Source organism: Ornithodoros turicata, chromosome 1 (assembly GCF_037126465.1).
Source record: "Ornithodoros turicata isolate Travis chromosome 1, ASM3712646v1, whole genome shotgun sequence".
In the NCBI taxonomy this organism is placed as follows: Eukaryota; Metazoa; Arthropoda; class Arachnida; order Ixodida; family Argasidae; genus Ornithodoros; species Ornithodoros turicata.
In genome coordinates, this window is record NC_088201.1 from 142,182,502 (window position 1) to 142,209,972 (window position 27,471).

General features: G+C 43.8%; 1 protein-coding gene and 1 long non-coding RNA gene across 3 annotated transcripts in view; both read right to left on the minus strand.

Moving 5' to 3' along the window:
* Window positions 1-27,471, minus strand: part of LOC135370169 (uncharacterized) — a 113,666-nt gene that overhangs the window by 48,966 nt on the left and 37,229 nt on the right. The gene's annotated exons all lie outside the window — the stretch shown is intronic.
* On the minus strand, window positions 6,714-13,209 carry LOC135370163 (uncharacterized). The gene is made up of 3 exons (XR_010415233.1): window positions 13,077-13,209; window positions 8,572-8,882; window positions 6,714-7,012 (listed from the first exon to the last, which is right to left on the minus strand). It is a non-coding gene; the product is annotated as an uncharacterized LOC135370163 (long non-coding RNA).

Below are 27,471 nucleotides of genomic sequence, written 5' to 3' on the forward strand. Positions count from 1 at the left end.
TCGACACATTTTGACGGTTCAGGTTTCCTGCTCAGCTCATTACAGATAGCGCACCCTATTTTACAAGTAAGGTGTTCTCAGATTCTAGCGCTGTCTTAAGCATTCAGCACAAGAGGACCTCCCCGTATCACGCTCAGGCTAATATTGCCGAACGTGTTAATCGGAACCTGAAAATAATATTGGTTGCTTTCACTAGTTAGCACAACCGTGATTGCGATATTTGCCTGGCTGAGCTGCAGTTCGCTACACGGACAACAGTCAACAGATCTACAGGCTTCACCCCAGCGTTCTTGAACTCGAGACGAGAGGCATCTTTTCCACTGGAGCTTGCTCTACGCCTCCGGGACGGTACCTGGCTTGCTTATTCAAGGTTTGCTGAGGACCTCCGGAGCCGACAGGAAGATGCAGCTCGGACGGCTCGGGAGAATCTGGACGTGGCAAGTTTGGACCAGGCTCGCAAGTACAACCGAGGACGACGAAATCTCCCCTACAGCTTTGGTCACCTTGTTCTTCGAGGGACTCACCCGCTCAGTGATACGTCACGAGTCCTTGCAGATTCACTAGCAAGTAAGTGACATGGTCCCTTCGAGGTAAGTGCGTGCTCTTCCTGTCTCACATACAGGCATCGTCGCTGTGGCACGGGCGAAGAAACTGGGCTAGTACACATCTCGGACCTTAATACTTCCGACACACCGAGGGCGAAGAAGCAGACGTTCAGGTTTCTCATCAAGACTTCGATCAGGATCTTACTCCCGTACGTTCCAGTTGCTACAGTTTTCGTGCCCGCAGACGGCACACGTAGCCGCCTCTGTCACAGTGGCTATATCCCAGTGCTCTTGTATAGTTGGTCTTTCTTAGTTTGATTTCTGCTTCGCATTATTCATGTATAATCTTCTCGGGGAGAGCCTTTTCAGGTTCTCGCGGCTTGGAATTGCTTTCTCACCGTATTCCTTTTTTTTCCTTCCCCTGAGGAGATGCCACCCCGCAAGAGGGTCCAACTGACTGATCGCCTTGACCTAGCATAGACAACAGACAACAGAGCCCCCAGTACCCAGCATCAACGTCCACCCTCTTCCGGCAGACCCTTCGCGCATTCATCGACGGAGCAGAGATCACTATAGTGATCTCTGCGGAATCTCTGGACTGCTATATAGCCACTCAGGAAGCCATCTCTGACCATCTCTCTGGCTCTGGCTCTGGAAGCCATCTCTGGAAGTGATCTCTGGACTGTTGTCGCTGATGGTCGTCCAGTCCCTTGGGCATCCAGGACAACGTGGTCAGCTCGGCCACGACCTCTGTGAACAGACGACCAGCGCAGAGCCGTCGCCCCATTTTGGAGTACTCCTACTGTCGGACCGTCACCCGAATCACCCCCCGCTGCAGTGAGGAGGAACGGCACCTCTTGTGCCCATAATGCGGGGTGCCATAAATCCACAGGACGACGCATCGACGAGGCCAACTTCATAGGTCAAAGACTGAGGCCACCCGTGTTCCGGGCGACTTGTCTGCTGCTTTGGCGACTGTCCGTCGCTTACGTCCTGATTTGCTCCGTGAGGACCTCCGCAGTCCGTCCGGCCGAAGATATGCTTATCGACATGGACGATGTGTGACTGGTCGAAAGTTCGTCGCTGGACTTGGAGGAAGGAAGTGTGGGGCACCACAGTCGTGGCTGCTCGAATGCTCCTGCCTAGCTGATGAGAGGGGCGGGGTCAGACAAGAGCGGATAAAAAGACGCGGCACAGGGGGATCTGGCGTTGCTTCTGTTGGGCGAGGATTGAGCCTGTTCTGCACTGTAAGTTGTGAAATAAACCGTTGTTTGTTGTTAGCACATTTCACTTGCTGTATCTTCCTCGGCGACGGAACGGGTGTTGTGGCAACACAGGTTTCCACAAGCTTCCGAAACGTCAGAGCAAGCGGAACATCTTCATTGGACAACAGAAACCTAGCCCTAGAAAAAACAGTGGTAAACTTGGCAGGAGCTCAATATCGGCAAGCGTTGTCTTCCCCTGCTTCTTCGTCCATCATTGGATAGCAAAGCGCTGTATGTGCTTGGGAACTAGCCCAGCGCGAAAGTGGGAAGGTAAAAAAGATTTCGGTTTCATTTTAACATGACGATACATTTGCGCAGACCACATGTGAAGTGATCTGTGTTGGAAGCAGGGCAGATCCAGATTATCCCTTTACTGGGGAAGCGGGGTTCTTTGTCGCAGCGCATGGCACAGGTAGGAAGAGGAATGTACCGAATGATTAGGAGGCGGAGTCGATTGCCCGCCTCCCAGCCCTAGATCCGTCATGGTTGAGATAAAGAACACAAGACACAATGAGCAGAGCGTACCGAGCACACAGCAGATCACTTGTGATATATACAACATTGCAAAGCTACGAAGTTTCGCACACGGGGCACACAGCTTCTTTGCATTTTGACGAATCACACCATTTTCTCTACATTTTGTTTGTCAATACAGACATAGTGGCATATGGGGGTGATCAGGCAATCGCTCATCCACGGAACAACAGTAAATACGATTGTTACAAAAATGTGGGTGTTAGTGAAGTGGCACATCAGTGCTGTAACAGATGGAGGAAGTTGCCTTTTTTCCCTTGAAGGCACTAGATCTGGGCCCGAATCTTGGAAGCCTCATTTTTAAAATTTGCCAGTTCCAGACGTAACACGATTCGGAAAAAAATTCCCAGAAACCGCACCGCAAGCGACACCTCCCCGACGACCGTTTTATGCACTCTTAGACATGTGACGCGAAATAAGAGGCACTTTATTATTATTATTATTATTATTGTGACACCCAATTATGCGACACGATTTATCACTTACAGAGCTGTATATAGCGTACCGCTAACTCTCACAGTAACCTCACAGCGCCAGAAGCACGCAGCATGAGATGCCGCATCTACTAAGCGGCAAAAAGACACACTTACTATGTCCTGCACATCATACCGCTGAGAGCACGCGACAATGCGTGCCACCTCGTGCACCCGCAAATGCGTGCCGCCTGACATGGAAAACCTGCCTCGATTCTAGGACTTGACACTTTCCTTTCGATTCTGGGAAGAAAATGATTTCAGATGCCACTTCTCTCCCGGAACCGAGAGGACAGTGTTAGGTCGAAGAATGAAGACAGGCCTTCCATGTCACGGTGCATGCGTTCTCGGATGCACGAGGGTGCACGCATTGTCACGTACTGTGTGGCCGTTCGAGCTGTTTTCCTCCAAGACATAGAGCATATTTCTGTGCTACAGAACAAGAATCGCAGACAGCACACGCGGCACAGGACACAATATTGCAACTGCAACACGACGAGCAGTCAAACCACTAAACCGGGGTGTAGGAAAACATACAAACTTTATTTCAAATGGCATGTCATACTCTTGCGTCAAATGGCATGTCATACAGCGATAAAAATTGCGCACATATAGATGTGTAAAAATATCACTCCGCACTCGGTGCATCCGGAAAACGTCACCAAGTAATTTGGCACCGGATATCAGTTGTGAACTAAGATGCACAGATAACTTCGATATGACTAGAGTTATCAAAAGCAGAAAAGCATTGATTTCATGAATAATCTGCCAAGTTAAAAACATGCATAACAGGATGTTGAAAGACAATTGTATTGTGATTGCCGAAAAATACAATTTGACTTTTATGAGAAAATTAGGTAATAGAAAAAAAAAAACACATGGGACAAGCAGCTCTCGTGCGGTAAGCAAATTTGCCATCACAAAGAGTGACACGTTCAACGTTAAGCTCAATAAAATTAATTTCCGGAATTCAACTCTTAAACTGCCCAGTTTGACCCCACACAGTGTTCTATAGAAACACAACGGGCATTGAATATTTTGTGAATAATATGAGCTATTCTTTGAAAGGCACGCAAAATAATTTGATCAAAATAGCGAAAATTGCCCACACTTTGCTGTCAGCATATACGGCGACGTTTGATGCCATTGGCTAAATAGCCAGCTTCCCCATTTTATTTCAATTATGTCAGCGAATCACCCCACTTTCCGGAGAGCAGTTATGTTGTTTTGTGCTTACCGGTGACTCCTGCTGTGACTCCGCAATACAAAGCGAAGTTGGCTTGGAACATTGGACATCTCACCTCAAGAAGTTAACTACAATTTAAATTTAGAATAAAAGACACGCTTTAACGATGAGCAATTTAATTGTCATAAAGAAGCTATTGTCATCATGTCATTCTGCTGTGCACTCTTCAGGAATAATGTGAAATGAAAAGGAAGCTCTCGACTTGCATAGATGCTGACTCCTCAGCTTTTTGCGTAGTACCACTACACGTGGTTTCATCTGCCCCGAAGCTGCTTGGGCAACCCGCATCTAGATATAAGAATATCTTTCGTTAGGTGGATTCAACAGCTGGTCAACAGACTCATGTCACCGGTGTCTGAATCTGCTACGTCATGCGCAGTGATGCACAGGCTGTTGGAGGCGTCTTGCACGTCAGTCACTCTCCCAAGTAAATACATGTATTGAAAAAATACAAAAACGAAGAAAGAGTATAAAAGGGTCATGCGAGGTTTTTCTTTATGCCGTGGGTGTACCGCAAGCTCGAACTAGCTGCAGTGATTACCAGTTAATGCAGCATGAACTGTGGGAGAGTGACCGCAGTAGGAACACGAGCGCGGCATCAGCGGGCCGCCACTGCGATGAAACGCAAGGCAGTCGCAGGTACTACAAATTCTTCGAAGCACACTACACAGGTCTTTGTCTGTTGACATCTGCAAAGAAAGGAAATCCAGCTACACTGTGATGGGAAGTTATTAATTACAGTAATCGGTAAGGCAACGTGGTTACTTCTGGTTTCTCGAAAGAAAATTCTCATCAAAATATAGCCGGAGGATGACTAATGTCATGACCCCTCAAACCAGGGAGCGACGTTCGGCCTCTCGACCCCACAAATGTGTCCTTTCAACACAAAACCCACGCTAGATAAGGAATCTTTCACATGCGGTGCTCTCCTTGGCATGCAATCACTCACTTTTTCAGTTACTTTAGTACCTGGAGTTACCTTTTGCACTGCAATGTAATAAGGCCACTACAAGTAATTACCAAAAGACACCCACTTGCTGTTAGTAATTTACTGTAACTGGGTCGCTGTCGAAAACTCACAGGAGTAGCTGGACAAGTTACTGTGGCTTCCGCGGCACCGCGTTGAGATTTAGTAGGGACGCAGGACGTGGCTACCTCGTTTACTGTTCTTTTACTCACAACTCCTCATCTTTGCCGCCCGTGTAGAACGTAAAACAAAGTGAGGACATGCCACTGTCCACAGGCCCTTTCCTAGATCGGACATTTCATTCCACGGCATGCAAGGGGATTTCTACACAAAGTCACCTACTTCCTGAGAAAGCGTCCTATCCAACAAATAATGCACCCAGCAGCATGCTAACGGTGAAGCCTGCACGTCGTGCTCGTCACATGCGGATTGCACGGGAATCCCGCCACCGGGACGAGCTCTCCACTACGTGCGTATAATGGCCGTATGTCCAATACAAACCGCATTGGCTACAAAAGTAATACAATGTTACTCACCTTACAAGCTTCAAAACATTCCCTTGGCGGAGCCAACGCGCGCCACACGTTCGAAAGGATGACGGTTGACTGCAGTAGTAGAGCGGGGGAGATTCGCAGAACCGAAGATACTGGTGACCATCGGTACCCACCGCTCTAGATAGGAAGGTATTTGGAGCAAGATTGTTCGCGCCAAGAAGGAGCGCGCACCAAGACCGCCCCGCGCGTTTCGCGGCCGCGCGTCGCGTAGAGAGGGGTTTCCTTCTCACATTCGAGCATGCATGAACATGCAAAATACATAACCACCAACCAAAATGTTATTGCCCGCCCATCTTATTCCCTCTCCGGCCCAGTTCCACATACAATACATCCTGAGTGAGGAAGTCCACTCCATGGAAGAGTGTTTGTTTGTTTGTTTATGAGGAGAAGAGAGGTTGGCCATGCTCAGTAGGCCTGTTTCATCTCCCCATGCTTCCCCTTAACATAGCGTACTTTCCTTCTCGCGTCCAGACATGCAAGCAACAGACATACACATTTGTACAAGTGAAAATATTTTATTAATCTAAAGTACTAGCAATCAGCATAGAGAGGTGTAAAGTTGAAATGAACAATTTCTGCAGGCAACATTCACATCCTACACACACACACTACAAATTTTATGATATCGTAATATCTGCAGTTAAACCAATTTAATATCAAATGGATAGATTCGATAACTCGAGCGCGCAGACAATCGCTTCCCCAGAGCAGATAATATTTATTAAAGAACCTTCAGGAACACAACTTTTATTAAGGAAGAGATTCTTAGTCCATACAATAATAATTAAAATTAAAATTCCTACCATAACAAGTCTGAGCTTCTTCTATGTGACCTCCATCTTCATGTTGTAAATCAACATAAAAAAATCATACATGTAAATAATTAATTATTCCATGCTCAAATCATTTCAATGCTATTAAATACGAGTCATTTCGATTGAAGAGCACAACAGGGGGTACACACCGGACCATCCAGGAAAGCACTAATTAAACAAACAATAGTTAACAGTAGTAGTGTATCAGCTCAAGTAGCCGGCAAGTCACAATGTCGCCTGGACGCCATTAATTAGCAATTAGAGCTAATTGGGACCCCCCACATTAATCAGGACCCACCAGGGAGTCATTACACTAATTGGGGACCATCTAAGACACGTCCAGACCACTGTGTGAGTTGCCGGCTACTTGAGCTGATAAAAAATAAAAAAATAGGTAGAAAATAAAATAAAAAGATAGAGATAGAGTGGAGAGAAGGAGTTTAGTTGAAGATCAACGACGCCATCTTGTAGAAAGCGGTCCGGAACGGCCGCTGACTGTCGCTGGGCGACGGAGCACGGAGGCAGGTTGCAAAGCATCGCAGCACCAGTTCCGGACATCCTGTGACGTCAGCTGTGACGTCATCATGGCATGTCTGGGCAAGTTAGGACAGCTCTGGACATGCAAGGAGAAAAACACTCGTAATACAGAGGCTGGGAAAGCAAGAGTATGCAAACCATCAATAGCTAACAAGAAAATAGAACTAGTTACACAACAAATGATCCCACCACAACAGGAGCGCAGAACCATGCGACTGCTCCATCCGAGAGGCAGGCAGAAACTGACTCGTAATGCTTATTTGTCCTGTATAAAGCCCCGCAGCTGCACCCCCTAGCAGTTACTCTCTCAACTAATCTCACAACAAAATTATTAAGAATCACGCCAGCGCTACTGCCGTTCCCAAGGCAGAAGATGATATAAAATGCCGAGGATGCCCGGACAACAGCAACCAGCACTGGCACGAAAATCGCAAACAAAGCGGGAACAAAGTTGACGAAAGCATTAGTTACGCAACAAATCACCTCACCACAGCAGGAGCGCAGACCGATGTGACTGCTCTCCGTGACAACCAGCCAGAAACTGAGCGAGCGCGGGGAGCGCACGTCTGCTTTCTGCGACAGCCGGAGAGAAACTGACTGGGGCGCCGCTCCGCGGCCGCTACGCATACGCGCTCCTAGCGCCCTCTGGGGCGACCACCTCCGAGAGGCTAAGAGTGAACAGCATTCCTGCGCCCTCTTCTCTCGTTGCTCATTGGTCGTGAGGCCAAGTGAGAAAGGCACGAAAATCGCAAACAAAGCGGGAACAAAGTTGACGAAAGCATTACTTACACAACAAATCACCTCACCACAGCAGGAGCGCAGACCGATGCGACTGCTCTCCGTGACAACCAGCCAGAAACTGAGCGAGCGCTGGGAGCGCACGTCTGCTTTCTGCGACAGCCGGAGAGAAACTGACTCGGGCGCCGCTCCGCGGCCGCTACGCATACGCGCTCCTAGCGCCCTCTGGGGCAACCACCTCCGAGAGGCTAAGAGTGAAGAGCATTCCTGCGCCCCCTGCTGGCAGTTCTCATTGGTCGTGAGGCTAAGGGAGAAGAGCATTCCTGCGCCCCCTGCTGGCCGTTCTCATTGGTCGTGACGTCATCCTATTGTCTCAGGGCTACCCTGTTTTTTTCCACTAATGCTCCTTTGGTCAATCTACAATGAAGCCACAGTATGACGTCATCATGCACCTGCGTGGCTCAAGGACGCGTACACTCTAGACAGGGGACCTATTATTTATTGAATCACTATCCCATGATTATTTCCTTTATTCTTCTATAACGATTGAATAGGAAACTATTGCAGAAGAGCACCATGCATGAAAGCTGATCGTAGGAATTCCAAAGTCTTACTAAATGAGACTTGCAAAAGAACAAAATATCCTAACACGTAACTCCATCAACGACAAATAAGAGGACTAGGCACTCAACAAATCAACACAGAGTACGGGTAACCAGGAGCGCAGAACTCAGGGCAGCAGTATCGTCAAGACAACAATGTTCCTTGTCAAAAGAGAAAAAAATACTAAGCGTCAACAAAGGAAAGCATGCATATCGGGGCACGTCAGGACAAATTGTACGACTGCTGGGCAACAGAGGAAAACAAACACTTGAACAGAGTGAAAAAGGCACTCACCATCATTTTTCCTGTTCACAGCATTCGCTCATTGTAAATCCGCTCGTCACAAAATCCACCTGCATCGTCGAACACCATTCACCAGTGACGAACCACATCCGCACCCCATCAGAGGCAGACAGAACCCCACCGAAGCTACGCTCTTCCACTGACGGCCAACGCCAGGAGCAGAATTTGCGTGTCGAGACCCGTCAGTGTCCAAGAGAGAAGTGAATCCTTGCGCCCCCTGCTGGCGGTTCTCATTGGTCGTGACGTCATCCTATTGTCTCAGGGCTACCCTGTTTTTTTCCACTAATGCTCCTTTGGTCAATCTGCAGTGAAGCCACGGTATGACGTCATCATGCACCTGCGTGGCTCAAGGACGTGTGGGCTCTAGACAGGGGACCTATTATTTATTGAATCACTATCCCAAGATTATTTCCTTTATTCTTCTATAACGATTGCATAGGAAACTATTGCAGAAGAGCACCATAGACAAGAGGAGATTGTAGCATTTCATTCCCAAAGTCTTACTGTACAGGAAAAAAAAATGGTTCAGCAAGACATAAAGTCACACACCTGTCCCCCTCGCGGTTACTCTCTGAACTAAATGAATCGCAAATTATTAAGAATAGCTCTACTCCCATTCAAGGCAGCACTATCGTCAAGAATATGCCTTGTACAAAAAGAAAAAAAACTACATGTAGAAGGAAAGCATGTCAGAACAAGCCCAGGCATCTCAGCACATGTTTGTCAGACAAGGGGGGAAAAAGCGAAAAGAAACAAAGAAGGAAACCAGCATCAAACTATTTCTAAGCACACGCACTCCTCTTATTCAAAAACAGTGCTCATCATAAATCTGCCCAGGACAATACACACTATTTTTCTATTGCCACACTTTTTTCCAGTAACGGTCAATGCATTGCTACAGACTGCGTGACGTCATCACATCCTGTCTGAAGAAGACACCGACAAAGACTCCTATTATTTATTGAATCGCAAGATTATTTCCTTTGTCCTACTCTTAATGACATTGATTCTCTCATTAAAATTCAACAAAAAAGCACCCCGCATATTAACGATTTTCACCCCAAAGGCTCATCATGGTCATTAGAATTACAGTAAACTGCCACTGCTCTTTTAAAATAATAAGTGAGACCACTCAACATCACCTCCAGGCTTATGTAATACGTGACCCTTTCTATGCTCATACATTCGTTGTCTGAGGCTACACCTGCGAGCAAAAAAGGCGCGGAAGCCGGGTGGGCAAAGTTCCATTCGCGCATTGCGAGCATAAAGGCGGGAAAGCCTGGGAGCAAAGTTCTATTCGCGCATTCCAAAGCACAAGACAGAACGCCTTTACGGGAACACGATAGCATTCCTATACTATATTAATGATTATTGCATTGCAGTTTAGAAAAACTACAACTAAACTATAACTTGAGGAGCCCATTAAAATTATACTTTCTATGGAAACTATAATTGCCCTATTACTTGGATCGCTACTAATGAAGCGCTCCAATTTTTTCTCTCTTCCCATTTCAGCCTTGTCATGCAGGGAAGCAGACTCATATCCAAAATAATTAATTTACACTGAGGGTGCCGTGCTTCAGGAATTTCTATCCTGCGCTCAGATGCAAGCATTTCTTCACGGATACCTTTAACAGCTGACTTCCTCAACATATCGAACACCCAACAAAATCAAACAAACAATCAGAGAAACCCTCTTTTCAGCTGTACCATGCGACTGTCTTCTTCGTAAAATCGGTGATCTGAGGAAGAGAGCAGCGAAAAATTGCGCGCACTTGTGCTTGACTTAAAAAAACCTGAAGCATATGCCAATAAACCAAGAAAAAGACACTCATGTCTGGTATCTGATAGTGCCACATACACAGACGCATTGTCGCAAAGAAAGCACAGGACAGGGATACACAAATTTCCTTAGGTGAGCAGGGAAAAGGCTTAAGACCTCAGGAATAATAGCAGAGTCACTGGACATCGCTACGCGGCTAACACAAGATAACAACAACAAGATAATAGCGGCGGGTAAAATTGCAACACTGCTAAACAAGCCCCAACATGCCATCATGACGTCGCAAACCAGGAAAAAGAAGCACGCGTGCGCACACAGCAGCTCAGGAATGCACAAGGAGAGGTGCTTTATAGGAATTTCTACTCCACACACTCAGATACCAGCATTTCTGCACAAATACCTATAACGGCTGACTTCCTCAACATATCGAGGAAAGCGAATACTAACACTCAACATATAACAAAAAACAAACAAATTCCATTCTCATGAACTCTCTCCTCTGCCGAGCGGCTTTCTCCTGCTCTACCTGGATGCTGACTGTTTCCCCTCATCTACATTCTGAGTAAAAGCCGTGAAAGGAGAAAAGAACCGCGAAAAATTACACGCATGTATGCTCCAATAGCTGTAACTGCAAGAAACCGTAGCGCACGCCAATACACTGAGAAAAAGACACCTATTTCTGCCACCAGATAATTCTTGCATAACGCCACATACACAGTCGCATTACCCTTGCGTAAAGAAAGCACAGGACAGGGATACACAAATTTCCTTAGGTGAGCAGGGAAAAGACTTAAGACCTCAGGTCACCACACATCGCCACGCGGCTAGCACAACATGACACCAACAACATACTAGCAGCGGGAAGAACTGCAACACTGCTAAACAAGACCAGACATGCCACGATGACGTCACAAATCAGGGGAAAAAGCACACGCACGAACGCACAGAGGACAACGCATTAAACACACGGAGCGCTCTGGAATAATCGTAGCATTACCGCACATCGCTACGAAGCTCAACGTCTAACACAAGACGGCAGCAACAAGATATTAGCGAAGGGTAAAAATTGCAACACTACTGAACAAGTCTAGACATGCGACATCGAATGCGAAAACACTGGTGATCGGGGAAAAGGCCTAAGCCTGCGGCGGATCATCATAGAGCATACACAACTTCATTTTTCTATTTTGCGTAAACTAAACGCGGTCTGCTTGGAAAACGACGTACAAATTTTCTTAGGGAGCAGAGAAATATATAAATTTGTACTCCGTGCTCAGATACCAGCATTTCTGCTCAAAAACCTGCAAAATTAAGCTCTGCTTACTTCGTCAAGATATCGAACACCCAACAAAATCAAACAAACAACCCCACTTCCACTGGTAGAGCACTATTCAGCTTTTACGCAGGAGGCTTTCTTCTACATAAAAAGTAGAGAAAATAAGAAAAGAGCAGTGAAATATTACACGCACTTTTGCTCGCATAGCTATAAGAGAAAAAAAATAAATAAAAGAACGACGCACACGCTAATAAACTGCGACAAAGACACCCTTTTCTGCTATCAGATAATTATTGCATAATGCTAAATACTCATTTGCATTGGCCCTGCGTGAAGAAAGCACAGGACAGGGATACACAATCTATCTTAAGCGAGCGCAGAAAGTCACTTCTACTCGAACAGCTTAATACCATAAAGTCTGAATTTTTGCAAAGAAAATAAAGTCTGAACAGCGCTACGAAGGTGACAGACACATACTAACAAACAAACAAACACTTCTTCGAGTCTGTATTATCTTTTAAAAAATAACGAAAGCACACATAAAAAAAAATCAAATCGGCTAGGTAGCCTACCAGACGTTGCGCCTTAAAGTTGGCTGCACGCAATGCGCGAAAGCATGCTGTGAAGCCAATTTGCGGTTTTGCTGGATGCACATGAAGTCCGATTCCAATTGGAAATCGCGCTAAGGACGTGCCAAACGTGGAATTTTCGCAAGATTAATCCCAATACCTGGAATTCTGTTCATTTTAGCGGGAATGCTGGCGCTTGTGCTCCATTATTCGAAATTTTGAAATATTCGAATTTCTCGATTATCAAATTTTCGAATGCGAATAGGGTTCGAATATCAACGATATTCGAACAATATTTGAAATTTCGAATATTCGCACACCTCTAGTGAATACTGACACTCAACGATATATAACAAAAAACAAACAAATTCCATTCTCATGAACTCTCCTCTGCCGAGCGGCTTTCTCCTGTTCTACCTGGATGCTGACTTTTTCCCCCCTCACCTACATTCTGAGTAAAAGCAGTGACAGAAGAAAAGAACCGCGAAAAATTACACGCATTTGTGTCACAGGACAGGGATACACAAATTTCCTTAAGTGAGCAGGGAAAAGGCTTAAGTCGTACCGCTCAGGAATAATCGGAGAATCATCGCGTATCGCTACGCGGCTAGCGCTTGAACAGCGCTACGAACGTGACAGATACATACTAACAAACAAACAAACAACAGCAGGACCGGCGTCGGGCACTCATAAAATACCCTGCCCAAAACAAAGACTTCGCCAGGTTCGCGAGGCAATTCCATTAAAAACGCTCGTCCTATCCTACATATAGCAATGCAAACGCGACTGCCCTTATTTTTTAAACCACTATTTCACGCAATAGTACATAAATGTATCACTCGTGCCACACGAAAAGGCAAACACTTACTTGTCAAGTGGGGTCCCAGCGCGTGCGCGCGCGCGCACACACACAGGCACACACACACACACACACTAACATTTTCACACTCACAAACGCAAAGTCTATTTTCACAACCACATAAATCCATATTATTCCTCAGGTCAATAATTATCCTGCCATCGTCAAAAGACGGCACAGACATGTATGCTTACGCAAGACAATCGGTCCTCGTTCCGGATGTAATAGGATATCGTCACTCGGCCGGCGCGAACCAATAAAGAACGAAAGGAATGCATGTTCGCTACGAAGAAAACGGTGCCGTGCTTCTACGCAGCGATCATTATACAGGCGCGTAAATGTGAACATCATTCGCTACACACTGTAGCTCTCATCATTTTTAAACCAAACCGTGTTCATAGGTCTTCACTAAATAGGTGAGCCGATAATGACTCCAAATAAAATAAAATAAAATAATCATTCCAGCATCGCTGGCTGCAAGCTCGGGTACCCAACAGAGCAGCGCGCTCCTATCAACACGCCTTGGGCTGACCTTACACACCCGAAGCCTTTTCTGAATACATTCTGCCGGCGCTGGAATAAAAGATTTATCGCGAGGGTACTACGATGTGTGGTGACCTGAGGTCTTAAGCCTTTTCCCTGCTCACCTAAGGAAATTTGTGTATCCCTGTCCTGTGCTTTCTTTACGCAAGGGTAATGCGACTGTGTATGTGGCATTATGCAAGAATTATCTGGTGGCAGAAATAGGTGTCTTTTTCTCAGTGTATTGGCGTGCGCTACGGTTTCTTGCAGTTACAGCTATTGGAGCACACATGCGTGTAATTTTTCGCGGTTCTTTTCTCCTTTCACAGCTTTTACTCAGAATGTAGATGAGGGGAAACAGTCAGCATCCAGGTAGAGCAGGAGAAAGCCGCTCGGCAGAGGAGAGAGTTCATGAGAATGGAATTTGTTTGTTTTTTGTTATATGTTGAGTGTTAGTATTCGCTTTCCTCGATATGTTGAGGAAGTCAGCCGTTATAGGTATTTGTGCAGAAATGCTGGTATCTGAGTGTGTGGAGTAGAAATTCATATAAAGCACCTCTCCTTGTGCATTCCTGAGCTGCTGTGTGCGCGCGCGTGCTTCTTTTTCCTGGTTTGCGACGTCATGATGGCATGTTGGGGCTTGTTTAGCAGTGTTGCAATTTTACCCGCCGCTATTATCTTGTTGTTGTTATCTTGTGTTAGCCGCGTAGCGATGTCCAGTGACTCTGCTATTATTCCTGAGGTCTTAAGCCTTTTCCCTGCTCACCTAAGGAAATTTGTGCATCCCTGTCCTGTGCTTTCTTTGCGACAATGCGTCTGTGTATGTGGCACTATCAGATACCAGACATGAGTGTCTTTTTCTTGGTTTATTGGCATATGCTTCAGGTTTTTTTAAGTCAAGCACAAGTGCGCGCAATTTTTCGCTGCTCTCTTCCTCAGATCACCGATTTTACCAAGAAGACAGTCGCATGGTACAGCTGAAAAGAGGGTATCTCTGATTGTTTGTTTGATTTTGTTGGGTGTTCGATATGTTGAGGAAGTCAGCTGTTAAAGGTATCCGTGAAGAAATGCTTGCATCTGAGCGCAGGATAGAAATTCCTGAAGCACGGCACCCTCAGTGTAAATTAATTATTTTGGATATGAGTCTGCTTCCCTGCATGACAAGGCTGAAATGGGAAGAGAGAAAAAATTGGAGCGCTTCATTAGTAGCGATCCAAGTATTAGGGCAATTATAGTTTCCATAGAAAGTAGAACTTTAATGGGCTCCTAAAATTATAGTTTAGTTGTAGTTTTTCTAAACTGCAATGCAATAATCATTAATATAGTATAGGAATGCTATCGTGTTCCCGTAAAGGCGTTCTGTCTTGTGCTTTGGAATGCGCGAATAGAACTTTGCTCCCAGGCTTTCCCGCCTTTATGCTCGCAATGCGCGAATGGAACTTTGCCCACCCGGCTTCCGCGCCTTTTTTGCTCGCATGTGTAGCCTCAGACAACGAATGTATGAGCATAGAAAGGGTCACGTATTACGTAAGCCTGGAGGTGATGTTGAGTGGTCTCACTTATTATTTTAAAAGAGCAGTGGCAGTTTACTGTAATTCTAATGACCATGATGAGCCTTTGGGGTGAAAATCGTTAATATGCGGGGTGCTTTTTTGTTGAATTTTATTGAGAGAATCAATGTCATTAAGAGTAGGACAAAGGAAATAATCTTGCGATTCAATAAATAATAGGAGTCTTTGTCAGTGTCTTCTTCAGGCAGGATGTGATGACGTCACGCAGTCTGTAGCAATGCATTGACCGTTACTGGAAAAAAGTGTGGCAATAGAAAAATAGTGTGTATTGTCCTGGGCAGATTTATGATGAGCACTGTTTTTGAATAAGAGGAGTGCGTGTGCTTAGAAATAGTTTGATGCTGGTTTCCTTCTTTGTTTCTTTCCGCTTTTTCCCCCCTTGTCTGACAAACATGTGCTGACATGCCTGGGCTTGTTCTGACATGCTTTCCTTCTACATGTAGTTTTTTTTCTTTTTGTACAAGGCATATTCTTGACGATAGTGCTGCCTTGAATGGGAGTAGAGCTATTCTTAATAATTTGCGATTCATTTAGTTCAGAGAGTAACCGCGAGGGGGACAGGTGTGTGACTTTATGTCTTGCTGAACCATTTTTTTTTCCTGTACAGTAAGACTTTGGGAATGAAATGCTACAATCTCCTCTTGTCTATGGTGCTCTTCTGCAATAGTTTCCTATGCAATCGTTATAGAAGAATAAAGGAAATAATCTTGGGATAGTGATTCAATAAATAATAGGTCCCCTGTCTAGAGCGCACGCGTCCTTGAGCCACGCAGGTGCATGATGACGTCATACCGTGGCTTCACTGCAGATTGACCAAAGGAGCATTAGTGGAAAAACACAGGGTAGCCCTGAGACAATAGGATGACGTCACGACCAATGAGAACCGCCAGCAGGGGGCGCAAGGATTCACTTCTCTCTTGGACACTGACGGGTCTCGACACACAAATGCTGCTCCTGGCGTTGGCCGTCAGTGGAAGAGCGTAGCTTCGGTGGGGTTCTGTCTGCCTCTGATGGGGTGCGGATGTGGTTCGTCACTGGTGAATGGTGTTCGACGATGCAGGTGGATTTTGTGACAAGCGGATTTACAATGAGGGAATGCTGTGAACAGGAAAAATGATGGTGAGTGCCTTTTTCACTCTGTTCAAGTGTTTGTTTTCCTCTGTTGCCCAGCAGTCGTACAATTTGTCCTGACGTGCCCCGATATGCATGCTTTCCTTTGTTGACGCTTAGTATTTTTTTCTCTTTTGACAAGGAACATTGTTGTCTTGACGATAGTGCTGCCCTGAGTTCTGCGCTCCTGGTTACCCGTACTCTGTGTTGATTTGTTGAGTGCCTAGTCCTCTTATTTGTCGTTGATGGAGTTACGTGTTAGGATATTTTGTTCTTTTGCAAGTCTCATTTAGTAAGACTTTGGAATTCCTACGATCAGCTTTCATGCATGGTGCTCTTCTGCAATAGTTTCCTATTCAATCGTTATAGAAGAGTAAAGGAAATAATCTTGGGATAGTGATTCAATAAATAATAGGTCCCCTGTCTAGAGCGCACGCGTCCTTGAGCCACGCAGGTGCATGATGACGTCATACCGTGGCTTCACTGCAGATTGACCAAAGGAGCATTAGTTGAAAAAAACAGGGTAGCCCTGAGACAATAGGATGACGTCACGACCAATGAGAACCGCCAGCAGGGGGCGCAAGGATTCACTTCTCTCTTGGACACTGACGGGTCTCGACATGCAAATTCTGCTCCTGGCGTTGGCCGTCAGTGGAAGAGCGTAGCTTCGGTGGGGTTCTGTCTGCCTCTGATTGGGTGCGGATGTGGTTCGTCACTGGTGAATGGTGTTCGACGATGCAGGAGGATTTTGTGACGAGCGGATTTACAATGAGGGAATGCTGTGAACAGGAAAAATGATGGTGAGTGCCTTTTTCACTCTGTTCAAGTGTTTGTTTTCCTCTGTTGCCCAGCAGTCGTACAATTTGTCCTGACGTGCCCCGATATGCATGCTTTCCTTTGTTGACGCTTAGTATTTTTTTCTCTTTTGACAAGGAACATTGTTGTCTTGACGATAGTGCTGCCCTGAGTTCTGCGCTCCTGGTTACCCGTACTCTGTGTTGATTTGTTGAGTGCCTAGTCCTCTTATTTGTCGTTGATGGAGTTACGTGTTAGGATATTTTGTTCTTTTGCAAGTCTCATTTAGTAAGACTTTGGAATTCCTACGATCAGCTTTCATGCATGGTGCTCTTCTGCAATAGTTTCCTATTCAATCGTTATAGAAGAATAAAGGAAATAATCATGGGATAGTGATTCAATAAATAATAGGTCCCCTGTCTAGAGCGTACGCGTCCTTGAGCCACGCAGGTGCATGATGACGTCATACTGTGGCTTCATTGTAGATTGACCAAAGGAGCATTAGTGGAAAAAAACAGGGTAGCCCTGAGACAATAGGATGACGTCACGACCAATGAGAACGGCCAGCAGGGGGCGCAGGAATGCTCTTCTCCCTTAGCCTCACGACCAATGAGAAATGCCAGCAGGGGGCGCAGGAATGCTCTTCACTCTTAGCCTCTCGGAGGTGGTTGCCCCAGAGGGCGCTAGGAGCGCGTATGCGTAGCGGCCGCGGAGGGGTGCCCCAGTCAGTTTCTCTCCGGCTGTCGCAGAAAGCAGACGTGCGCTCCCCGCGCTCGCTCAGTTTCTGGCTGGTTGTCACGGAGAGCAGTCGCATCGGTCTGCGCTCCTGCTGTGGTGAGGTGATTCGTTGTGTAACTAATGCTTTCGTCAACTTTGTTCCCGCTTTGTTTATGATTTTCGTGCCTTTCTCACTTAGCCTCACGACCAATGAGCAACGAGAGAAGAGGGCGCAGGAATGCTGTTCACTCTTAGCCTCTCGGAGGTGGTCGCCCCAGAGGGCGCTAGGAGCGCGTATGCGTAGCGGCCGCGGAGCGGCGCCCTAGTCAGTTTCTCTCCGGCTGTCGCAGAAAGCAGACGTGCGCCTTTCATCAACTTTGTTCCCGCTTTGTTTGCGATATTCGTGCCAGTGCTGGTTGCTGTTGTCCGGGCATCCCCGGCATTTTATATCATCTTCTGCCTTGGGAACGGCAGTAGCGCTGGCGTGATTCTTAATAATTTTGTTGTGAGATTAGTTGAGAAAGTAACCGCTAGGGGGTGCAGCTGCGGGGCTTTATACAGGATAAAAAAGCATTACGAGTCAGTTTCTGGTTCTGCGCTCCTGTTGTGGTGGGATCATTTGTTGTGTAACTAGTTCTATTTTCTTGTTAGCTATTGATGGTTTGCATACTCTTGCTTTCCCAGCCTCTGTATTACGAGTGTTTTTCTCCTTGCATGTCCAGAGCTGTCCTAACTTGCCCAGACATGCCATGATGACGTCACAGCTGACGTCACAGGATGTCCGGAACTGGTGCTGCGATGCTTTGCAACCTGCCTCCGTGCTCCGTCGCCCAGCGACAGTCAGCGGCCGTTCCGGACCGCTTTCTACAAGATGGCGTCGTTGATCTTCAACTAAACTCCTTCTCTCCACTCTATCTCTATCTTTTTATTTTATTTTCTACCTATTTTTTTATTTTTTATCAGCTCAAGTAGCCGGCAACTCACACAGTGGTCTGGACGTGTCTTAGATGGTCCCCAATTAGTGTAATGACTCCCTGGTGGGTCCTGATTAATGTGGGGGGTCCCAATTAGCTCTAATTGCTAATTAATGGCGTCCAGGCGACTGTGTGACTTGCCGGCTACTTGAGCTGATACACTACTACTGTTAACACTGTCGGAGGGACATCATTAGCACAATTCTTAATTAAAAAATCTTTAACTTCGAAGCTTGCTATCAATACGAACTGAGCTAGGACGAATGCCGAGGAACGCGAACTATATAGGGAGGACAATTTTCATTGATATGAAAGATGATACAGCCCGCACTTTCTTGTGCATTAAGAATCATTACATGTACACACATTAAATACAATTCCGACTCACATTTACGCATTTTTGCCCAACATTTCCATGAGAAGAACACAGTGACACACACACACACGCACACACACAAGCTCAGATAAACTTATTTCCTGACCCCAGTCCGCTAGAACCGGTTTCACCTCTCCTTTCACACATCCCTTTTTCACTCTTTCCTCGAAACGCGCGGGAGATCTCCCTCAACCCCAATCGACGATTCCATCCCAAAGTCAAAATAGATATTGGGTGCCATCATCATTAGAGTGAAGGATGATATCAAACCACAAGTAACACCATAAATGCAACGACTGATCTTGCTGTTATATGAAGGCGATATTTTTTTTATTATCCTAATTGAACAATATACAATGATCACAAATACTCTATATGTAAGCATCTTCATAGTGGCCAATTCGAATTTTGTTTTAACTCACACCCCCGTTTTGTTTGTTTGTTTGTTTATCAGATCACCATCACAAATAGGTGTAAGGAAATAATAATTAACTGCTTATATTAATCGAAAGCTACCAAATACGAATCTACCAAGTGAAGAGCAAAACGCAGGAACATGTGGATAGTTGGAGAAGTAGAATCAGACACACGATCACAGCAACAATTATCATTAGTCAACACTACAAATATTATGCTAAAAAGAGGAGCACAAGTTATGAACATGTATATAGATGGAGAAAGTATGGGGGAGTGAAATCAGACACACAGAATCGTAGCAACAATTAGCAATAGTCAATGCGTAAAGAATTAATAATAATTATCTACGTATATTAATCGAAGGCTACCAAATACGAATCTGTCAAGTGAAGAGCAAAACACAGGAACATGTAGATAGTCTGGAGGAGTAGAATCAAACACACAGAATCGTAGCAACAATTATCAATAGTCAATGTTAGAAATAACATGCTAACAGGGGAACATCGAATAATCATTAAAGGGATAGAATCACGGCGAGCAGTCATAGAGGTAACTAAAACAATCAATAGTCAATGCTAAAAACTGTCAGAGGGATATTATTAACACAACTTTTGATTAAAGTAGAGTTAACTTTTATGCACGCTGTCATTGCGACCTGACCTAGGGCAAACACCAAGCGACACGAATTTCTATAGCAGGACAGTGTTCATCAATCTGAAAGAGGCTACAGAGCCTACATTCTTTTGCATTCGGGATCATTACATGTGCACAGAGTAAACGCAATTTTGACTCACATTCTCGGATTTTGTTGAATATTTCCATGAGAAGGACAAAATAGCCTACACACAGAGACAAGTTCACTGTCCCCCAGTCCCTACAGAACCGGTTTTCCCCGTCTTTTCATTTGTCCCTCTCCATTCTTTTCTGGAAACCTACGGGAGAGGTCCCCCACCGCAACCTACGGTTTCCCCATGGCCGAAATTCCTATTGCATGGCAAAGCAGTGGACTGAAGGATGATATCAACGCACAAGTAACGTCATAGATTTTTTAATAATACGATGGGTAAAAGCAAATGACATACTTTAATTGAACGTAGAATCCCCAAGTGAAGAAGTTGTAACACAGAGTAAACATCATCGCTTTTCTTTGCTTTTTCTCTCTGTAGCATTCATTATCACTACAAATTTTAAATATACTCATACCGTTTTTTTAACGTTATGGATAAACAACCGCTTCACATGTATCGAATCATTATTCTCTCCCTTAATCAGGAGCATAAATTTGAAAATGAAAGAACATAATACATCTATAAGCTTACTTTTGTTTTTTTTATTTTTTTGAGCTGTTTCATGCCTTCGAAGACTATTTCAAGACAACTGCCAAAATAGTCCAATGCATAATTGAAAGAATGAGCGACACCTCATTTATCAACATATAATGTAAGGATCACTGTCCCAAATTTACATCACATGATACAAATGCAACGAAAGCAGGTAAAATGAGAACAACGAACATGACCATTTAATGATGGGAAGCTCTTTTTTGTATACTTAGACAGTAATAAACAGCCTATGTCAGGAACTGATTTTCTGGCGGTGAAATGACAAACCATATGCATATCTAAGCAACAAACATGTATTTTTCATTGACCTACAAGAACGAGCTGGGCTGGAAATATTCCTACAAAGCCCACGAGTTCTCTCATGTATTCCTCGCTGCATGCAAGCAACCTTGTCTCAGTTGTGAGGAGGCACAGACAAAACCTTTCTAGCTGGCTACAACACAATTGACCATAAGCTCCCCATCCCGTCAACAATAGAACGTGGAGATGTACGGTCTTTTTACGACTTCAAACGCCCCAAGGATGGAAGTAATTGATGTTGGGGAGAATCGGTACACAGGATGACGATAAAATTTTCTCCACACATACCTCAAACGAACGCATTTTCTTCTTTACACATTACTATCATGTTTCAAGTTTAACAAAAAAACTCAATCGAAAATATTTTTGAGTGTCAAAACAGACCAACCAATGCTATATGAGGAAAAACTGTTTACATCAGCATATGGACTAAAAAGACAAGCAGGACGAGCGAAAGCTTTGTGAAGCTTCTAAAGCAACTGTGAAAATAAACAATTCCACAGCTGAAAAAAAAGAACGAGTATAGATTATTTTCTCTATACATCGCAAGTCAATGAATGTTCAACTGGAATCTTGTAAACTACTCCACTTCTTTGCCAATCAACCAAAAGAATTTGATTGCATTAGAAGGAGAACACATAATTATTAATCATCTTTTCCAAATCGTACGGAGATTCATAGAGATGCTCCCCAAATGCCACAGTCGAGGCCTCTGTTGGAATCAGCGCGCAGCCGAAATAGTGTTCTCATATATATTTCTTGTAAACTGCTCTAACTTTGCCCATCATCCAAATGAATTTGATTTCATTAGAAGGAGACAATGCAGTAATTTTAGACAAACACCCAGAACGGCTTAATTTAGAACTCGTGAAAATAGATGATTATCATCTATAACGGTCTTTCAAATTCAAGATAGTATGCAGGTACACATAAATACCCTAAATACTGCAATTGAATCCGTTTCCTTTTTTCTTCACTTTTAGAGAATCAGCATTCAGAGGGAATAGTGTTCCTACACAAAACTATTGTCACATGTTAACATTGTCGTTAAGGCATTTTTCATCCTAGTAATCTAGTGTTGACATTAGAACATTCTCACTTTTATGTGTGCGAAAACTTGCAACAATATCTAATCTGGATGTCTTAAAGCAACAACAATATAGTGGACGGAAAAAGTGATTTCATGGTCGACATCCAATCTCATTCATGACAATCATTTCAACATGGTGAGCATGTCAAAGGATGTGTAATCACAAAAGGCCTTTGCATCTCAATTGCCTCGCGACGTAAACCTCCAGTTATTATTATTAAAAGGCCTCTGTTCCAGGTTACGAATACATTTACGAAGAGTGCGATTTTAGCAATATACAAGCCTTAGTGATGTGACTGATACATCGACGACAAGAGGACACGAAGGTCACACTGACATAGAATTTTGTCGATAACCGACGATATGATTAAGAAGAAGCTTGATTAAGAAGATATGATTAAACTGAAGCAACTGAAGCAAACTTGAAGAGGCAACTGCATTGGAATGATGTGCGTTCGCACACATAAAAGTGAGTTTTAAATATAAAGTAAATATGAGTTTTCGCACACATAAAAGTGAGAATGTTCTAATGTCAACACTAGATTACTAGGATGAAAAATGCCTTAACGACAATGTTAACATGTGACAATAGTTTTGTGTAGGAACACTATTCCCTCTGAATGCTGATTCTCTAGAAGTGAAGAAAAAAGAAAACGGATTCAATTGCAGTATTTAGGGTATTTATGTGTACCTGCATACTATCTTGAATTTGAAAGACCGTTATAGATGATAATCATCTATTTTCACGAGTTCTAAATTAAGCCATTCTGGGTGCTTGTCTAAAATTACTACATTGTCTCCTTCTAATGAAATCAAATTCATTTGGATGATGGGCAAAGTTAGAGCAGTTTACAAGAAATATATGTGAGAACACTATTTCGTCTGCGCGCTGATTCCAACAGAGGCCTCGCCTGTGGCATTTGGGGGGCATCTCTATGAATCTCCGTACGATTTGGAAAAGATGATTAATAATTATGTGTTCTCCTTCTAATGTAATCAAATTCTTTTGGTTGATTGGCAAAGAAGTGGAGTAGTTTACAAGATTCCAGTTGAACATTCATTGACTTGCGATGTATAGAGAAAATAATCTATACTCGTTCTTTTTTTTCAGCTGTGGAATTGTTTATTTTCACAGTTGCTTTAGAAGCTTCACAAAGCTTTCGGTCGTCTTGCTTGTCTTGTTGAGTCCATATGCTGATGTAAACAGTTCTTCCTCATATAGCATTGGTTGGTCTGTTTTGACACTCAAAAATATTTTCGATTGAGTTTTTTTGTTAAGCTTGAAACATGATAGTAATGTGTAAAGAAGAAAAAGCGTTGGTTTGAGGTATGTGTGGAGATAATTTTATCGTCATCCTGTGTACCGATTCTCCCCCAACATCAATTACTTCCATCCTTCGGGCGTTTGAAGTCGTAAAAAGACCGTACATCTCCACGTTCTATTGTTGACGGGATGGGGAGCTTATGGTCAATTGTGTTGTAGCCAGCCAGAAAGGTTTTGTCTGTGCCTCCTCACAACTGAGACAAGGTTGCTTGCATGCAGCGAGGAATACATGAGAGAACTCGTGGGCTTTGTAGGAATATTTCCAGCCCAGCTCGTTCTTGTAGCTCAATGAAAAATACATGTTTGTTGCTTAAATATGCATATGGTTTGTCATTTCACCGCCAGAAAATCAGTTCCTGACATAGGCTGTTCATGACTGTCTAAGTATACAAAAAAGAGCTTCCCATCATTAAATGGTCATGTTCGTTGTTCTCATTTTACCTGCTTTCGTTGCATTTGTATCATGTGATGTAAATTTGGGACAGTGATCCTTACATTATATGTTGATAAATGAGGTCTCGCTCATTCTTTCAATTATGCATTGGACTATTTTGGCAGTTGTCTTGAAATAGTCTTCGAAGGCATGAAACAGCTCAAAAAAATAAAAAAAACAAAAGTAAGCTTATATATGTATTATGTTCTTTCATTTTCAAATTTATGCTCCTGATTAAGGGAGAGAATAATGATTCGATACATGTGAAGCGGTTGTTTATCCATAACGTTAAAAAAACGGTATGAGTATATTTAAAATTTGTAGTGATAATGAATGCTACAGAGAGAAAAAGCAAAGAAAAGCGATGATGTTTACTCTGTGTTACAACTTCTTCACTTGGGGATTCTACGTTCAATTAAAGTATGTCATTTGCTTTTACCCATCGTATTATTAAAAAATCTATGACGTTACTTGTGCGTTGATATCATCCTTCAGTCCACTGCTTTGCCATGCAATAGGAATTTCGGCCATGGGGAAACCGTAGGTTGCGGTGGGGGACCTCTCCCGTAGGTTTCCAGAAAAGAATGGAGAGGGACAAATGAAAAGACGGGGGAAACCGGTTCTGTAGGGACTGGGGGACAGTGAACTTGTCTCTGTGTGTAGGCTATTTTGTCCTTCTCATGGAAATATTCAACAAAATCCGAGAATGTGAGTCAAAATTGCGTTTACTCTGTGCACATGTAATGATGCCGAATGTAAAAGAATGTAGGCTCTGTAGCCTCTTTCAGATTGATGAACACTGTCCTGCTATAGAAATTCGTGTTGCTTGGTGTTTGCCCTAGGTCAGGTCGCAATGACAGCGTGCATAAAAGTTAACTCTACTTTAATCAAAAGTTGTGTTAATAATATCCCTGTGACAGTTTTTAGCATTGACTGTTGATTGTTTTAGTTACCTCTATGACTGCTCGCCGTGATTCTATCCCTTTAATGATTATTCGATGTTCCCCTGTTAGCATGTTATTTCTAACATTGACTATTGATAATTGTTGCTACGATTCTCTGTGTTTGATTCTACTCCTCCAGACTATCTACATGTTCCTGTGTTTTGCTCTTCACTTGAGAGATTCGTATTTGGTAGCCTTCGATTAATATACGTAGATAATTATTATTAAATCTTTACGCATTGACTATTGCTAATTGTTGCTACGATTCTCTGTGTGTCTGATTTCACTCCCCCATACTTTCTCCATCTATATACATGTTCATAACTTGTGCTCCTCTTTTTAGCATAATATTTGTAGTGTTGTCTAATGATAATTGTTGCTGTGATCGTGTGTCTGATTCTACTTCTCCAACTATCCACATGTTCCTGCGTTTTGCTCTTCACTTGGTAGATTCGTATTTGGTAGCTTTCGATTAATATAAGCAGTTAATTATTATTTCCTTACACCTATTTGTGATGGTGATCTGATAAACAAACAAACAAACAAACAAAACGGGGGTGTGAGTTACAACAAAATTCGAATTGGCCACTATGAAGATGCTTACATATAGAGTATTTGTGATCATTGTATATTGTTCAATTAGGATAATAAAAAAAAATATCGCCTTCATATAACAGCAAGATCAGTCGTTGCATTTATGGTGTTACTTGTGGTTTGATATCATCCTTCACTCTAATGATGAAGGCACCCAATATCTATTTTGACTTTGGGATGGAATCGTCGATTGGGGTTGAGGGAGATCTCCCGCGCGTTTCGAGAAAAGAGTGAAAGAGGGATGTGTGAAAGGAGAGGTGAAACCGGTTCTAGCGGGCTGGGGTCAGGAAATAAGTTTATCTGAGCTTGTGTGTGTGCGTGTGTGTGTCACTGTGTTCTTCTCATGGAAATGTTCGGCAAAAATGCGTAAATGTGAGTCGGAATTGTATTTAATGTGTGTACATGTAATGATTCTGAATGCACAAGAAAGTGCGGGCTGTATCATCTTTCATATCAATGAAAATTGTCCTCCCTATATAGTTCGCGTTCCTCGGCATTCGTCCTAGCTCAGTTCGTATTGATAGCAAGCTTCGAAGTTAAAGATTCTTTAATTAAAAGTTGTGCTAATGATGTCCCTCCGACAGTGTTAACTATTGTTTGTTTAATTAGTGCTTTCCTGGGTGGTGCGGCGTGTCCCCCCTGTTGTACTCTTCAATCGAAATGACTCGTATTTAATAGCATTGAAATGATTTGAGCATGGAATAATTAATTATTTACATGTATGATTTTTTTATGTTGATTTACAACATGAAGATGGAGGTCACATAGAAGAAGCTCAGACTTGTTATGGTAGAAATTTTAATTTTAATTATTATTGTATGGGCTAAGAATCTCTTCCTTAATTAAAAATTGTGTTCCTGAAGGTTCTTTAATAAATATTATCTGCTCTGGGGAAGCGATTGTCTGCGCGCTCGAGTTATCGAATCTATCCATTTGATATTAAATTGGTTTAACTGCAGATATTACGATATCATAAAATTTGTAGTGTGTGTGTGTAGGATGTGAATGTTGCCTGCAGAAATTGTTCGTTTCAACTTTACACCTCTCTATGCTGATTGCTAGTACTTTAGATTAATAAAATATTTTCACTTGTACAAATGTGTATGTCTGTTGCTTGCATGTCTGGACGCGAGAAGGAAAGTACGCTATGTTAAGGGGAAGCATGGGGAGATGAAACAGGCCTGCTGAGCATGGTCAACCTCTCTTCTCCTCATAAACAAACAAACAAACAAACAAACAAACACTCTTCCATGGAGTGGACTTCCTCACTCAGGCAATACATCCTGAGTGAGGAAGTCCACTCCATGGAAGAGTGTTTGTTTGTTTGTTTGAACTGGGCCGGAGAGGGAATAAGATGGGCGGGCAATAACATTTTGGTTGGTGGTTATGTACTTTGCATGTTCATGCATGCTCGAATGTGAGAAGGAAACCCCTCTCTACGCGACGCGCGGCCGCGAAACGCGCGGGGCGGTCTTGGTGCGCGCTCCTCCTTGGCGCGAACGATCTTGCTCCAAATACCTTCCTATCTAGAGCGGTAGGTACCGATGGTCACCAGTATCTTCGGTTCTGCGAACCTCTCCCGCTCTACTACTGACTGCCGTGCCGTGGATGAGAAGAGCCGATTCTTGTTGTCCGCGCCGGACACGATGAAAACTTTGCTTTCTTTTAGACTCCTTCTCTTACGATGATCATGGACTATAGTTACGCTGCACTGACCGTTAAGGAATGCAGTCTATTGACACAGTTAGCTAATCACAACAAAATCAGTGCGGCATTATTCTGTCGCGCATTCGTACCCCGCAGCGCTTTCCTCCCAGCCAGCTCGCGGGGGCGACGGTGGGGAGGTGGGGAAGGGAAATGTACAAGAGGGAGAGAGAACAACAAGCGTCAGCAC